Consider the following 15,880-nt stretch of genomic DNA (forward strand, 5'->3'; position numbering starts at 1 on the left):
ACTACACCCACGCTATTTGTTACAGGCGCATGAAGCGGCCTCGTACTGCCGTGGCATGTTTGTCACGTTTTCGCATTATCTTGTCACAATTTAGTCCACGCAGTGGCATGGATCTCGAAGACCATTTTAACTTATGGACATTATTTTTCAAATGCGTCTTTGAGTAATTATGTCTCCACAATATCGCATGCAGCACACACACCTTCCCGACCACGTAAACACACCAGAATAACAAACATTGGGTAAACCACGTTTTTCCGACGTTGTACCAGTTTTTTTCGCAGCTGGATGATGTTACTGCTATGAATAATATTTCTCCAGATAAACGTTGCTAGTTCTTTCAGAAGCTGCGGAAAGATGTCGAAGTCCGACTGGTTTGGGACGAGCCTGGAGCGCTTCCACTGAAATATAGTACCTGGCGGGTTGCCTACAAAACAGGCACTACAGCCTGCTGCAGCACTCCGCGCAGGTTTGGAGCCGTTGAAATTAGCAAATTCCACGCATCGCTTAGTTCGAGAAACGGTGTCAGGATTGAGCATGGTTTATGCCAACCGGGCTTAAATCACTTCTTTTCTAAACGTGTTCCATAACCTTCACGTCAGGAATATTGCTTGGTGTAAGTAATGCACGAACACTTTATATCTCCGTTAACTGTTTGGCAACTGTAAGCTCATATAGCTGCCAATGGCTTATTTCCACAGCGCAAAACGATGCTGTAACGATCGTCTAGCTAAACGATCGTCTAGCTAAACGTGATATAATTTTGCAACATTATTCAACTGCATATAAGAAAATACACTCCTGGAAATTGAAATAAGAACACAGTGAATTCATTGTCCCAGGAAGGGGAAACTTTATTGACACATTCCTGGGGTCAGATACATCACATGATCACACTGACAGAACCACAGGCACATAGACACAGGCAACAGAGCATGCACAATGTCGGCACTAGTACAGTGTATATCCACCTTTCGCAGCAATGCAGGCTGCTATTCTCCCATGGAGACGATCGTAGAGATGCTGGATGTAGTCCTGTGGAACGGCTTGCCATGCCATTTCCACCTGGCGCCTCAGTTGGACCAGCGTTCGTGCTGGACGTGCAGACCGCGTGAGACGACGCTTCATCCAGTCCCAAACATGCTCAATGGGGGACAGATCCGGAGATCTTGCTGGCCAGGGTAGTTGACTTACACCTTCTAGAGCACGTTGGGTGGCACGGGATACATGCGGACGTGCATTGTCCTGTTGGAACAGCAAGTTCCCTTGCCGGTCTAGGAATGGTAGAACGATGGGTTCGATGACGGTTTGGATGTACCGTGCACTATTCAGTGTCCCCTCGACGATCACCAGTGGTGTACGGCCAGTGTAGGAGATCGCTCCCCACACCATGATGCCGGGTGTTGGCCCTGTGTGCCTGGGTCGTATGCAGTCCTGATTGTGGCGCTCACCTGCACGGCGCCAAACACGCATACGACCATCATTGGCACCAAGGCAGAAGCGACTCTCATCGCTGAAGACGACACGTCTCCTTTCGTCCCTCCATTCACGCCTGTCGCGACACCACTGGAGGCGGGCTGCACGATGTTGGGGCGTGAGCGGAAGACGGCCTAACGGTGTGCGGGACCGTAGCCCAGCTTCATGGAGACGGTTGCGAATGGTCCTCGCCGATACCCCAGGAGCAACAGTGTCCCTAATTTGCTGGGAAGTGGCGGTGCGGTCCCCTACGGCACTGCATAGGATCCTACGGTCTTGGCGTGCATCCGTGCGTCGCTGCGGTCCGGTCCCAGGTCGACGGGCACGTGCACCTTCCGCCGACCACTGGCGACAACATCGATGTACTGTGGAGACCTCACGCCCCACGTGTTGAGCAATTCGGCGGTACGTCCACCCGGCCTCCCGCATGCCCACTATACGCCCTCGCTCAAAGTCCGTCAACTGCACATACGGTTCACGTCCACGCTGTCGCGGCATGCTACCAGTGTTAAAGACTGCGATGGAGCTCCGTATGCCACGGCAAACTGGCTGACACTGACGGCGGTGGTGCACAAATGCTGCGCAGCTAGCGCCATTCGACGGCCAACACCGCGGTTCCTGGTGTGTCCGCTGTGCCGTGCGTGTGATCATTGCTTGTACAGCCCTCTCGCAGTGTCCGGAGCAAGTATGGTGGGTCTGACACACCGGTGTCAATGTGTTCTTTTTTCCATTTCCAGGAGTGTAGTATAACAAATTCAATTCGAAGGAAGACGACTTTTCTGTTGAGGTGGCATTTGTAAAATCTTTATTTACGATGATCGGTTTCGGTAAACAGAGTTACCATCACCTGCTCTGTGAATAGTACACGTAAAGTGTAAAGCGTGTTAGCTAGTGAAAAATAGCGTAAATGTCATGAATAAAATACATATTATTATTATTATTATTATTATTATTATTATTATTATTATTACACATATCTCGATAAGGGTTATTGCAAGTGCCCAATTAGAGCTATAAATGTACTCCGTGTCTTAATTAGCTGGATAGTTGACATAAGAGACACTGGCATGCCAAAATTAAAACCAGTTATTACAGTATCTTTCTTCAAGTTCATCCGTACCACATTACAGGGTGACAATTATTGAACTATATGAAAAAACGTAAATTAGTTACAAACTACGGCGTACACACACTTTATTAAACGTGTAAATGTCACTACAGATATTCGGATTAGATTGTGATATGTTCGATGTGCCTGCCATCATTGGTGATGATGTGGCGCAGACGAATAGTGAAATTCTGCATAACCCGTTGAAGTGTCAGAAAATCGGTGCAGTTGATCATCTTCTGAATGGCTGTTTTCAGCTCAGCTATGGTTTTGAGGTTATTGGTGTACATCTTACCTTAAATATAGCCCCACAAAAAGGAGTCGTATGTGTTCAGATCCGCAGAATATGGCGGCCAATCGAGGCCTATGCAAGTGGCCGCTGGGTACCCCAGAGCCAGAATGCGGTCTCCAAAGCGCTCTCCTCCTTCAATGGGATCGAGCTCCGTCTTGCATGAACCACATCTTGTGGAAATCAGGGTCACTTTGGATAATGGGGATGAAATCATCTTCCAAAACCTTCACATACCATGCGGTAGTCACCGTGCCATCAAGGAATATCGCACCGATTATTCTGTGACTGGGCATTGCACACCACGCAAAATGGTTCAAATGGCTCTGAGCACTATGGGACTTAACTGCTGAGGTCATCAGTCCCCTAGAACTTAGAACTAATTAAACCTAACTAACCTAAGGACATCACACACATCCATGCCCGAGGCAGGATTCGAACCTGCGACCGTAGCGGTCGCGCGGTTCTAGACTGTAGCGCTTAGAACCGCTCGGCCACTCCGGCCGGCGCACACCACGCAGTCATCCGTTGAGGGTGAAGAGACTTCTCGATCGCGAACTGATTCTCAGTCCCCCAAATGCGCCAAATGAAAGTGAACTTCGTGGCTAAACCAAACCATGCATGCTCATGCTAATTTCCATTATGCCCCGCTGCCAACCGTGCAGTTTGAACGCCCTAACGCAAACCGTTCGGAAGTTATGACCATTTTATTTCATATAGTTCAGTAATAGTCACCCTGTACAAGTCACAGAGTAGACACTCATACAGGATCGTCAGTGAACTGACGCGCGGTGACAGTTACCAGAGAAAATGATGACATTTAGTGCCACTAGAGATTGCTTGTATAATCATGTCGTCGTCAACCGCAAATATACATACATAATTTTGATAAAAATGTGCTATTTGGTATACAACTAACAATTTTTTAGTAGGCAGAAACTAAATTATTTTCTAAAATATTTAACCATACAGTAGCAAAACAATAACCCGAAAAAGGCAGTATATCTTTAATGCTGCAATCCAAGTCAGTTGCAAATATAAATATGTAATTTCCCTAAAATTGTGGTAACTTGGACGTAATTGCAATTTTTTGTTGTAGGTAAAAATGTTCTAGAAAATATTTTAGCTTCTACCTGCTATAGTTTTAATGTGTTAGGAAGTTTCATATGAGCGCACACTCTGCTGCAGAGTGAAAATGTCATTATAAAAACTTCTCCCTTAATACTTTAAAACATTCCGTTGGCGACTTTTTAAATTTCACATGCAGTTTGAGGATAGTGTTCTGCTTTACTTTTACACGACAATGTCCTCTGCGACCAATGCCCAAAAGCAAACGACGTAAGGGGAGTTGATAGTTCCGAAAGTATCAGGGCCATCTACACTCAAACACTATCCGCGTCCGTTGTGACTGTGATGTAGGATACGCGAAGTCTCGTTGTTTACTTGCCGCTCCTGTTACTTTGTTGGGTTGGACGCTGATTGAGACTATGTTTTACAAGTATCAAAAATTGCGCAGATATCATTCAAAATTATTGTTTGATCGTCAGAGGCAGTGCTTACTGGATTTTGCGATAATATAGGATGTAACAACGTAATGCACGTTCTTTAGAAAAGCATAACAGTGCAAACTGATTCCAAAAACACGGACTTTCTCGGCCCTAAATCGCTTAACGTAAATGTCGGGAAGGTGGCCATGGAAAATAATACGTCCGATTTCCTTCCTCATTCTCTCCCAATCCAATCTTGTGGTCGACGTCTGATGACCTCAACATCGTTCTATCACTTGTGGTGTAGAGATGTATGGCTGATCGTAACAAAATAAGCACAATTCTTGGCTACTCGACCTCTCTGACGTAGCAGTAGAATCTGAAATAGAACATTTACTACTGAACGTGTTAGTGGTTAGTTGGATAGTGTTAGCTCAACTCTGGAATCTCCTTTTACACTACAACACTTGACAGCAATAAACAGAAAGGAAAACACTCTCCTATAAAGTGGACTAAACATTTTCATAAAGGTTTGGTCAAAAGGACATACGCAACTGAGCTTCATGGGAGAATCGGATAATTAATAGCTCCAGCTGTAAATAGTTTTATTGGTTCAACCATTACCGGGTTCGGGCGATTAAAAGTCCATCTTCAGGAATAAGAGGCACAGTTAGGCGCGTGGCCGCCCGCACTGACCACGTGTCACACAGATCGCAGTGCACGTGCATGGTTCGAAGAGCGTCAGGACGAGTTTATTGTTCTCCTCTGGCCGCAAAACTTCCCGGATGTAAACCCAAGTGAGGATCTGTGGGGCAGCCACCAGCCCGCAGCCTCGTGTCCAGTGTGCGGGCCGCGCGATGTAGCCGCGCGGTCTGGGGCGCCTTGTCACGGCCCACGCGGCTCCCCCGTCGGAGGTTCGAGTTCTCCCTCGGGCATGGATGTGTGTGTGTTGTCCTTAGCGTAATTTAGTTTAAGTTAGATTAAGTAGTATGTAAGCCTAGGGACCGATGACCTCAGCAGTTTGGTCCCATAGTCCTTACCACAAATTTCCAAATTTTTCCAATGTGCGGGGACTACATGCCTCACGGTTCCTGCATCTGAAAAAAAATGGTTCAAATGGCTCTGAGCACTATGGGACTTAACTTCTAAGGTCATCAGTCCCCTAGAACTTAGAACTACTTAAACCTAACTAACCTAAGGACATCACAAACATCCATGCCCGAGGCAGGATTCGAACTTGCAACCGTAGCGGTCACGCGGTTCCAGACTGTAGCGCCTTTAACCGCTTGGCCACACCGGCCGGCCCTGCATCTGAGGATGGGCTTATAATCGCCCGAAAACGGTCGTGATTGAACGAATAAAACTATTAAGCTATCTCTAACTCAAGCGGCTATTGATATGGTTTTATAAAGAGTTACAAATTGCGTCTACGCAAAATTGCACCACTTACAATACGGATAAAGAGGGAAATTCTTTTGTCGTAAATATCAGGTCTGGTCCCCCTCCGACACAAAGTTTTATTCTGCCAGAAAATTTCAAATCAGAACTCTGATAGATCGAATACTGATCGAACATGTGCGAGAGAAAACTGCCAACCATTTATACAGCAAAGAAAGGTCTATTCGGTGGCATCTGAACCCCTGTATAACAATTCAAGTGAAATTACTGAATTAATATTTAAGAGCCTGCTGCATTTTAAACCGGGCTAGGAGCACTTCTGTTTTATAGTAACATAAAAATGAGATGATGACCCAATCGTCTCAGAAGTGCCGCAATTAGCTGAGCATAAATACTGAAGCTGTCCGCACTCGAGACGTAATAGTTGATGTGGATGTGGAGCTGTACGAGTTTTGTGGCTTCAGTTCCCGTTATTTCATGATGAGAAAGCATTGCGGGAACATGAAACACGAAATAAGTTCTGCGACATTTCGGCAGCGTCCAACGAAACGTTTAACTAATAGGACGGAAGGACGCTCTCTACGTCACGAGCAGAACTTGGGAGACGCCACATCGCATTTCGTCTTTTTCACTTCAAGTCCATTTTATATCACAAATTACGTCCTATAAATTTATGTGCAGTTTCAAAGCATTCGTACACTTAGGGTCTCTCTAAAAACCGTCGTGATTTGTAATAAAATGCTGGGAAACGTCATTTAGTAGATTAAAGAATTTTCGTAGATGGTTGTTTTCGTATTATAATTGGCGTGTTGTGAAAGTATGCCGTTTAAAGGGAATGACACACTAAATATCCGCCACAAACGCTTTGTCGTTAATTTGTCGTTGTGGTCTTCAGTCCTGAGACTGGTTTGATGCAGCTCTCCATGCTATCCTATCCTGTGCAAGTTTCTTCATCTCCCAATACCTACGGCAACCTACATCCTTCTGGACCTGCATACTGTATTCATATCTTGGTCTCCCTCTACGATTTTTACCCTCCACGCTGCCCTCCAATGCTGAATTTGTGATCCCTTGATGCCTCAGAACATGTCCTACCAACCGGTCCCTTCTTCTCGTCAAGTTGTGCCACAAACTCCTCTTCTCCCAAATTCTATTCAATACCTCCTCATTAGTTATGTGATCTACCCACCTAATCTTCAGCATTCTTCTGTAGCACCACATTTCGAAAGCTTCTATTCTCTTCTTGTCCAAACTATTTATCGTCCATGGTACAGTTTGTTATAACTACACTTACAGCCACATTAATGTGACCATCTCTCAGAAGCCTCAGAAACCACATTTTGCAGCGCGTACAGCTGCGAATCGGGCAGAAAGAGTGAGGATCTGGAAGGTACCGACAGGGCTGTGGAGCCACGCCGACTCCAGTGTCGTGTCAGCTGCGCTTGGTTTCTCGGTAGAGGCCGCATGTCGCGAACTGCCTGATCGAGGTGGTCCTACAGATTCTCTATCGGGTTTAGATTCGGTGAGTTTGGTGACCATGGGAGTACATAAAACTCATCCTGGTGGTCTTCGAAACCACGCATATACACTGTGAGTTGTGTGAGACGTTTCTTTGTCCTGCTGGTAGATGTCATTGTGCCGAGGAGAAAGAAACTGCATGTAGGAGTGGACATGGCCCCCAAGAATAGAGGGTACTTGTTTGCTTTAATTTACGTCTATGGTCACAATATTTTTTGTTTAACAGATTACCGGTTTCGGTCTTTAATGACGATTATCAGATCTGCAGCAAAAATGGGAAAAACATAAATACAGTCGCAAACTGTATACAGCTTAAGAACAATACATAGAACATACTGAAAAGTAGTACTGATAAAATTTAAATTTGTGCGCTTTAAATATGAAGAGGAATACCTGTGTCATAAAAACAAAGTGCTAATGTACTGCAGTCATAGTGGCATCGTCAAATGTTAAATGCGGAATCAGCACCAGCATCGTCAAATACATATAAATAACATCACATGCACGAGTCATGTTGTCAGTAGTACTACTGTTTAAAACAAGCTGCCGTACAGTAGGCACAAGATGTTTGTGTTGTAAGTTCACCAGATGTCGCTAATGTCGGCATACACTAGTTTTCAATAATAGCGAAAATAAAAGGGGGATACAATAGTTAAAGTCTGTAATAAGCTTATAAACTATAAAAGGTGTTACAGTAAAAAAAGCAATAAAAAGAAGAACACGACAAAAGTAATATTGTTAAAAAGACGAAGAGTTAGAAAACAGTGGTTGACATATGCTCTAGGGCCAATATTCTAGGCAATGATATAAATATTAAACACCCTTGATATTGCACCGGGTAATATTAAACAACATAAAACAAATCGCTAAAGGAGCCACAAATGGAAGAAAATATAGTTCTGCACATAATCAGCGCCCTCTGTTAGCGCTAACGCCTGAATTCCGCACAGGCGGGAAGCAGTTGGAAGAACGTGACCGGCAGAGGGGCCCACGTCCCCTGCGGTACTCCGTTGCAAGAAAAGAATGATAAAATTCCGTAACAGTGGATAATCTACATTATCTGATTAATGCAGTCTATGGGACTTGTGTTGATCCATTTGTCTCCCAGAATGACGAGATCATCCAGAGAATGCCAGGAGAACATTTCCCAGACCATAACGCTCCCTCATTCGTCCTGGACCCCTCCGGTGGTTGTTTTAGGGTGTCTGCTTTCAGAGGTTTCACACCGTAGACGACAACGGCTATCTGCCCGATGGAGCGTGAAACGTTATTCATCTGGAAAGGCCATCTGTCCAGTTGCGGTATTGGAGTACAAATTCCAGTCTTTGTTGTTGATGAACAGCAGTGAGCGTGGGTGCATGAACCAGACGTCTGCTGCGGAGGCCCCTACGTAGCAACATTCGCCGAACAGTCGTGGGAGACACGGTTGGTAGCCCCTTGATTCATTCGGGTGGAGAGTTTCCCAACGGCTACACGTCTGTTTCGCCGTACACACCTCTGCAGCCGTCATGGTCATTAGTGCACCAAAGTGCAACCGGTTTTCGATAGCGGCATTTTGCCATGACCAGTATACTTTAATAACTGAGGAAAATAACTTAGCTCTTCCGGAAACGTTTGCACCATTGGCCCGAAAGCACATAATCATACCCTTTGGAGGTCAGGTGAATCGCTACATTTCCGCATTACAGCGACTGCACTGTTCTCAACTATCCTCCCCCCCTCCCCCCCCCCCCCCCACACACACACCTGCCAAGCTTTACGTAGCCTCCACTGTTAGTGCTGTCACAAGGAAGCATGATTGGTGCCGTCATTAGAGATGGTGGTGCTGTCGCCTCCGTCTACGAGTTTTATTCATCACTGACGTCGAACATAGGCGGTGTGACTGGACCGTTTAAATTCAGTTTACAATATATGGAGGATTAAAGCCTTCAGGAGACCGCAACATAAAAGTACATCACAGACGTTCTGGACAAAGTACTGTGCACGTCTCTTGTTGTAACAGAAAAATTGAAAAAATTCACTTCCGCGTTTCCTAAAAGATTCTGGGACTTCATTATTTATTTGGTATAAGTATGTTCTGTAGTATTCGATGCTAAGGAAATATGAGTGAACTCTTTTTCAGGACTGAATTAGTTTGATTCTGTGAACATGTCAAGAAACATGGACCTTCGAATTACAAGACTGCTATCTACATTACCGCCTGATTCGCAACAATTCGGTTTTTATTTATTTGTTCATAAAAAATTCAAGAATTTGGAATACATGATTCCTTGATGAATATTGTTTATAATTGCGCACACACACACACACACACACACACACACACACACACACACGTAAATAGTAACAGTAATACTGAATTAAATAAATGACTTTCTGGACTTTTTATCTCTCTTTACAAAAGAGCTTGCACTAATCAAATTGCAGTAGGATGTTTTGCTCTTTCTTATTTCGTGTCTTATATTTCAAATGTTCCAAATATACTGCTACTGAACAGAAACAGTGATTATCAATGACCTTACGGTTTTGTTGAATAGTGAGATTGACGAAGTACACTGACGGAAAATAAATCACAGCACAGAGAAGGAATGGTGCGACGTAAATGAAAGTTGGCGGGCGTGTTTCTACATATGAAATATGACGTCCATTCAAATTTCGTGCCAGTCGCATAAGAGTGTCGCTTTTAGCACCACAATGAGAATGAAAATCAGGATTTCTTTAAATATACGCTATAAAGGTCGTGAGCGTCAGTTTCCTGTGAGAGTGGACATGGTGAGTCGATGTTGGTCAAGAATGCCGTTAAGGCCTTAAGGTCTTGTAACAGGCCTACGAGAAGTTGGATGCTCCTTCTGTGATACTCCAGAAAGACTTGACTGGAGTGCATCCACTGTACAGGATTGCTGGAAGCGGTGGTCACGAGAATGTACGGTCGCAAGGAGACCAGTCTTTGGACGGCCACGTGGCATTACCAAAAGGGAAGCCCATCGAGCTCGGCGTATGGCTCTGGGGGATTGCACTACATCTGCAGCAGCTATCTGAATAGCGGTTGGCACCACAGTGACAGAACGGACTGTTACAAATCGTTTACTTCAAGGACAGTGCCAAACCAGACATCCTGTAGCGTGTATTCCAGTGACCCCTAACCGCCGCCATTTCTGACTGCAGTGGTGTCAAGCGAGAGTAAATTGGAGGGCAGGTTGGAGGCCTGTCGTGCTTTCTAATGACAGTTGGTTCTGATTCGGTGCCAGTGATGGCTGTGTGTTGGTTAAGAGGAGGCCAGTTAAGGGCCTGCAACCAATATGCCGGCGTGCTAAACACATTGGACCAACACCTTGAGTTATGGTCTTGGTTTCGATTTCGTGTGAAAACAGGAGCACTGTCGTGGTTATCCCACACACCCTGCGGTGCCATTCATGAACACCATTACAGTGGCTGTTTTCCAACAGGATAACCATCGCCCACATACCACTGTTGTAATCCAAATGCTCTACAGAGTGTCGACATGTTGCCTTAGCCTGCTCAATCACCATATCTGTCTCCAATCGAAAACATGTGGGGCATGACTGGGCGACATCTCTAGTGTCATCCACAAACAGCATTAGCCGACGCTGTATTGAGCGACCAGATGCAACAATCTGGAACGCCATCACACAAAGTGACATCCCGCACCTCTACAACACAAATCATGCACTTTGCATGATTGCATTCAACATTCTGGCAGTTACACCGGTTATAAATCTACCAGCATTTCACATTTCCAGTGGTTTATCTCTCTCTTACATTAACATGTGATCTTAATTACGAGTATGTTACGTAGACAAATGTGTTCTCGAAACATCAATACTCTAAATTAATTATTTTTTGATGTTGCGATGTTTTCCGTCAGTGTAGTTTTTACCTTATGTGGACGATTACTGTAAATTTGTGCCGCATTACTGGCAACTTCTCCTTTATAAGCTGATGTCCTTAATGCCTGGAAGCGGAACTTCCCATTGTTGCCTTATCACATGTTTATGGTACTGAAACAATATTACTACAAGGGTCACTCCAAAAGGGATGCACACTATTTTTTTAAATCCATCTTTTATTCTACAATGTTTGAAAGTTTTACAATGTCTAGATACATCCTTTAGGAACAATATTTTCATTTCTCCACATAATTTACATCTTTCTCAACTGCCTTACGTCATCTTGGAACCAGAGCCTGTATACCCGCACAATAAAATTCTGGACCAACCTGTTGGAGCCACTGTTTGGCAGCGTGCACAAAGCAGTCATCATCTTCAAACCTTGATCCACGAGAGAGTCTTTCAGTTTCCCAAAGAGATGATAGTCACATAGAGCCATATCAGGACTGTAAGGCGGGTGTTTCAGTGTTGTCCATCCGAGTTTTTTGATCGCTTTCATAGTTTTTCGACAGACATATTGCCGTGCATTGTCGTGCAACAGCAAAACATCCCGCTTTTGAGGATGTGGTCGAACACGACTCAGTCGAGCTTGAAGTTTCCTCAATGTCATCACATATGCATCAGAATTTATGGTGGTTCCACCTGGCATGATGTCCACAAGCAAGAGCCCTTCGGAAGCGAAAAACACCATTGCCATAACTTTTCCAGCAGAAGGTGTGGTTTTGAATTTTTTTTCTCGGGTGAATTTGCATGATGCCACTCCACTGATTGCCTCTTCTTCTTCTTCTTCTTCTTCTTCTTCTTAAGTTGCCAATCCTAAGATTGATTTGCAGCAGCTCTCCATTCAGTGCGATTGTCGGCCAGCCTCTTCAATTCCGTGAAACTTCCGCATCCTAGGTCCTGCATTATCTGGCTTATGTACTTTCTTCTAGGTCTGCCTCTTGCCCTTTTGCCCTCCACAAGGCCTTCCGTTATAGTGTGGAGAAGACTTTCATGTCTCAGAATGTGTCCCATCCATATATCTCTCCTCTTCTTGACCGTCTTCCAAAGAACTGGAACTTCCTCCGCTCTCTGCAGGACTTCTTCATTTGTCATCCTGGCCATCCATGGAATTTTTAACATCCTTCGCAGACACCACATTTCGAATCTTTCAATCCTTCTTCTTTCGTCCTCTCCAAGTGTCCAGGTTTCGCTGCCGTAGAGAAGCTTATCATATTTGATGTGAGGAGTCCTTTCCTTTTATAGAATGCAGTCTTTGCCTGATTTATTCTACTTATTACATCTTTCCTACTACGACCATCTGATGTTATTCTGCTTCCCAAGTAGACAAAGTCTTGCATTTCTTTCAGCTTCTCTCCATTCAGCCTTATATTCGTAATTGCTTGATTATTTTGTTTGCTTGCAACTAAGATTTTTGTTTTTGACTTATTAATTTTCATGTTGTACCGTGTAGCAAGAGTGTTTTCCATTTCCTCCAACACTACTTGTAATTCTTCCTCATTTTCCGCTAGCACAGCAATTTCATCCGCAAAACGCAGCATATCAACTATTTTTCCCTGGATCCTGATTCCATTAGCTTGTCCTAACTTTTCTCTGACCTCGTCCATTGCTTTCTGTATGTACATATTAAAGAGGACAGGGGAGAGTGCACATCCCTGTCTCACACCCTGTTTAATTTTTGCTTGTTGTTGATGTTCCCCACACCTCACTATTGCCACCTCTTCTTTGTATATGTTCCATATCGTTCTCCTGTCCTTGTACTTAGCTCCAGTTTCCCTCAATATCTGGAATAGTTTTTTCCATTCAACCTTATCAAAGGCCTTTTCGAGGTCAACAAATGCTATGTAGGTGTCCTTTCCTTTTTCCATTCTTTTTTCTATTATGAGCCTTAGGGCCATAATGGCTTCTCGCGTACCTCTCCTCTTCTAAAGCCAAACTGGTCTTCTGTGAGCATGCATTCCATGTTCCCTTCAATTCTTCTGAGGAGGATGGTCGTCAAAATTTTTGATGCATGTGATGTTAGGCTGAGGGTTCTGTATTGTGCACACGATTTTGCTGGCATTTTCTTTGGTAATGGAACAATAATACACTTTTTGAAGTCCTCAGGCAGCTCTCCAGTATCATATATCTGGCAGATTAATTTATACAATTTATCTTTTATTTCTGTTCCAGCTGCTTTGATGATTTCTGCAGGCAATGAGTCAATTCCTGGTGCTTTTCCGTGCTTAAGTGCCTGTATTGCCTGATCAAATTCAGACCTTAGTATGCTGTCTCCTAGTTCATCTTTATCTACTTCGTCCTCACTTTCAATCATGTCATCTTGTACGTTGCCTCCATATAATTTCTCTAGGTATTCCTTCCACGTAAGTGCTATATCTTCATGATTATACACCATCTTATTATCCTCTCTTATTAGGGCATTACATCTAATCCTTTGTCCTCCTGAGAAGAAGCGTTTCACTGTTTTGTATGCTAATTCAAGTTTCCCTTTCTTCAGAAGGTCTTCAACTTCTTTGCATCTGTCTTCAAGGAATCTTTCTTTTACTTGCTTCAACTTCCTGTTGATTTTGTTCCTAAGCACTCGGTATGCCGTTTTCCCTTCTTCCGTTTCATTATTTTTGAGCTTCCTTCTTTCCTCAAACATAAGTATTATTTCATCAGTTATCCACTCCTTCCTCTTTTCAGGTTTTTGTTTTCCAATTATCTCTTCAGCTGCTTTTATTAGGCCATCTCTCATATTTTCCCAATGTTGTTCTACATTCTCTATAGGATGCTGTTGAATTAGATCCTTTGCCCTTTCTTGGAACTCCTTCTGCGTCTCACGGTTTCCAAGCTTCCCTATGTGGTGTCACCGCCAGACACCACACTTGCTAGGTGGTAGCTTAAATCGGCCGCGGTCCATTAGGACATGTCGGACCCGCGTGTCGCCACTGTCAGGATCGCAGACCGAGCGCCACCACAAGGCAGGTCTCGAGATACGTACTAGCACTCGCCCCAGTTGTACGATGACGTTGCTAGCGACTACACTGACGAAGCCTTTCTCTCAACTGCCGAGAGACAGTTAGAATAGCCTTCAGCTAAGTCCATGGCTACGACCTAGCAAGGCGCCATTAACCATTTGTAACGTTGCATGTACCTCAAGATAGAGTCTCACTTGTATCATCCAGAATGCTGTATACCAAAGGACAATATAAAAGTTAAGTGTTCTAGTAGCTACGTTCTTTTCTTTATCACATTCATTACGAATCCTGTTCCAGACTTAACGCCAGACGGCGTGAGTTGACGCGTGCCCTTTCGGCTACTTCACTGTGGACTGGCTGCCTTAACAGTCCACTACACCCTATATCCAGTTTTCCATTTCCTATTTTCTTCCTTATGCATTTGAACTTGAGTCGGCATTCCGCAACAACCATGTTGTGATCACTCACAATATCTGGGCTTGCGTATGCTCTAGAGTCTTTTAGTTGATTTCTAAATCTATTTTTGACTAGAATGTAATCAATTTGGTATCGTTCTCTATCCCCTGGTGACTTCCAGGTGTATCTTCTACGGGGGTGATGTTGAAACCACGTGTTCGATATTATCAGTTGATTCCTGTTACAAAATTCTGTAAGTCGGTCTCCTCTATCATTCCTTTTACCAAGGCCGTAGCGTCCAACAGCTGGCTGTACCTCTTTATCTCCTACTATTGCGTTCCAGTCTCCCATGATTATTAAATTTGTTTCTCCTTTGATTCCTCTCAAGGCTCCATTTAACTCTTCATATACAGCTTCAACTTCCTCATCCTCCTGGTTTGTGGTAGGCATATAGACCTGTATCACAACCGTCTCTGTAGGTTTGGTATCCAGACTGACAAGTATTATCCTTCCTCCATATTGTATATATCCCTTCACTCTCTGCCCCAATTTTCGACTCATAACTACTCCAACCCCACCTGCTTGCCTCTTCGTCTCTGGTAAAAAAATGGTGCCATGTTTCATCAACTGTCACAAGTCTTCCAAGAAATTCTTCTCCACCATTCTCGTACTGTTCCAAAAGTTCGCTGCATACCGTTTTTATTGTTTCTTTGTGAGCCACTGTCAACATCCTGGGAACCCTCCTAGCGCAAACCTTTTTTAACGCCAACACTTTCAGTATTCTGCAAACACTTCCTTCACCTATCCCAGCGTAGCGTGACAATTCTTTCACTGTGATGCGTCTGTCAGTAGTCCACAATTCGTCAACTCTCTGCACACTGTCTGGAGTGTGTGCAGTACGAGGCCTGCCGCTGCCAGGACAATCCTCAATACTGGCGTGCCCGCTTTCATCACGTAACCTGCTTGCCCACCGACTAACTGTACTGCGATCGACAGCAGCATCTCCATACACCTTCTCAACCTCTTGTGGATGTTTCCCACTGTCTCGTTTTCACAGCACAGGAATTCTATGACAGCACGTTGCTTCTGACGAACGTCAAGTGAAGCAGCCATATTGAAGACATGCTGTGACGGCGCCACTCACGGGAACAGGTTGAACTAAGTTTTAAGACAAGCGGGAAGGATGTATCTACACACTAAGACTTTCACACATGCAGAATGAAATTTATTTTTACAAAAATAGTATGCATTTCTTTTGGAGTGACCCTCGTAGCATGCAGGCAAGAGAGGAAATGTGCGTTTTAATAGATCTAAGGCAAAAATTTTACGTTTGTCAAATT

The sequence above is a fragment of the Schistocerca nitens genome, chromosome 4 (assembly GCF_023898315.1).
Source record: "Schistocerca nitens isolate TAMUIC-IGC-003100 chromosome 4, iqSchNite1.1, whole genome shotgun sequence".
Classification (NCBI taxonomy): domain Eukaryota; kingdom Metazoa; phylum Arthropoda; class Insecta; order Orthoptera; family Acrididae; genus Schistocerca; species Schistocerca nitens.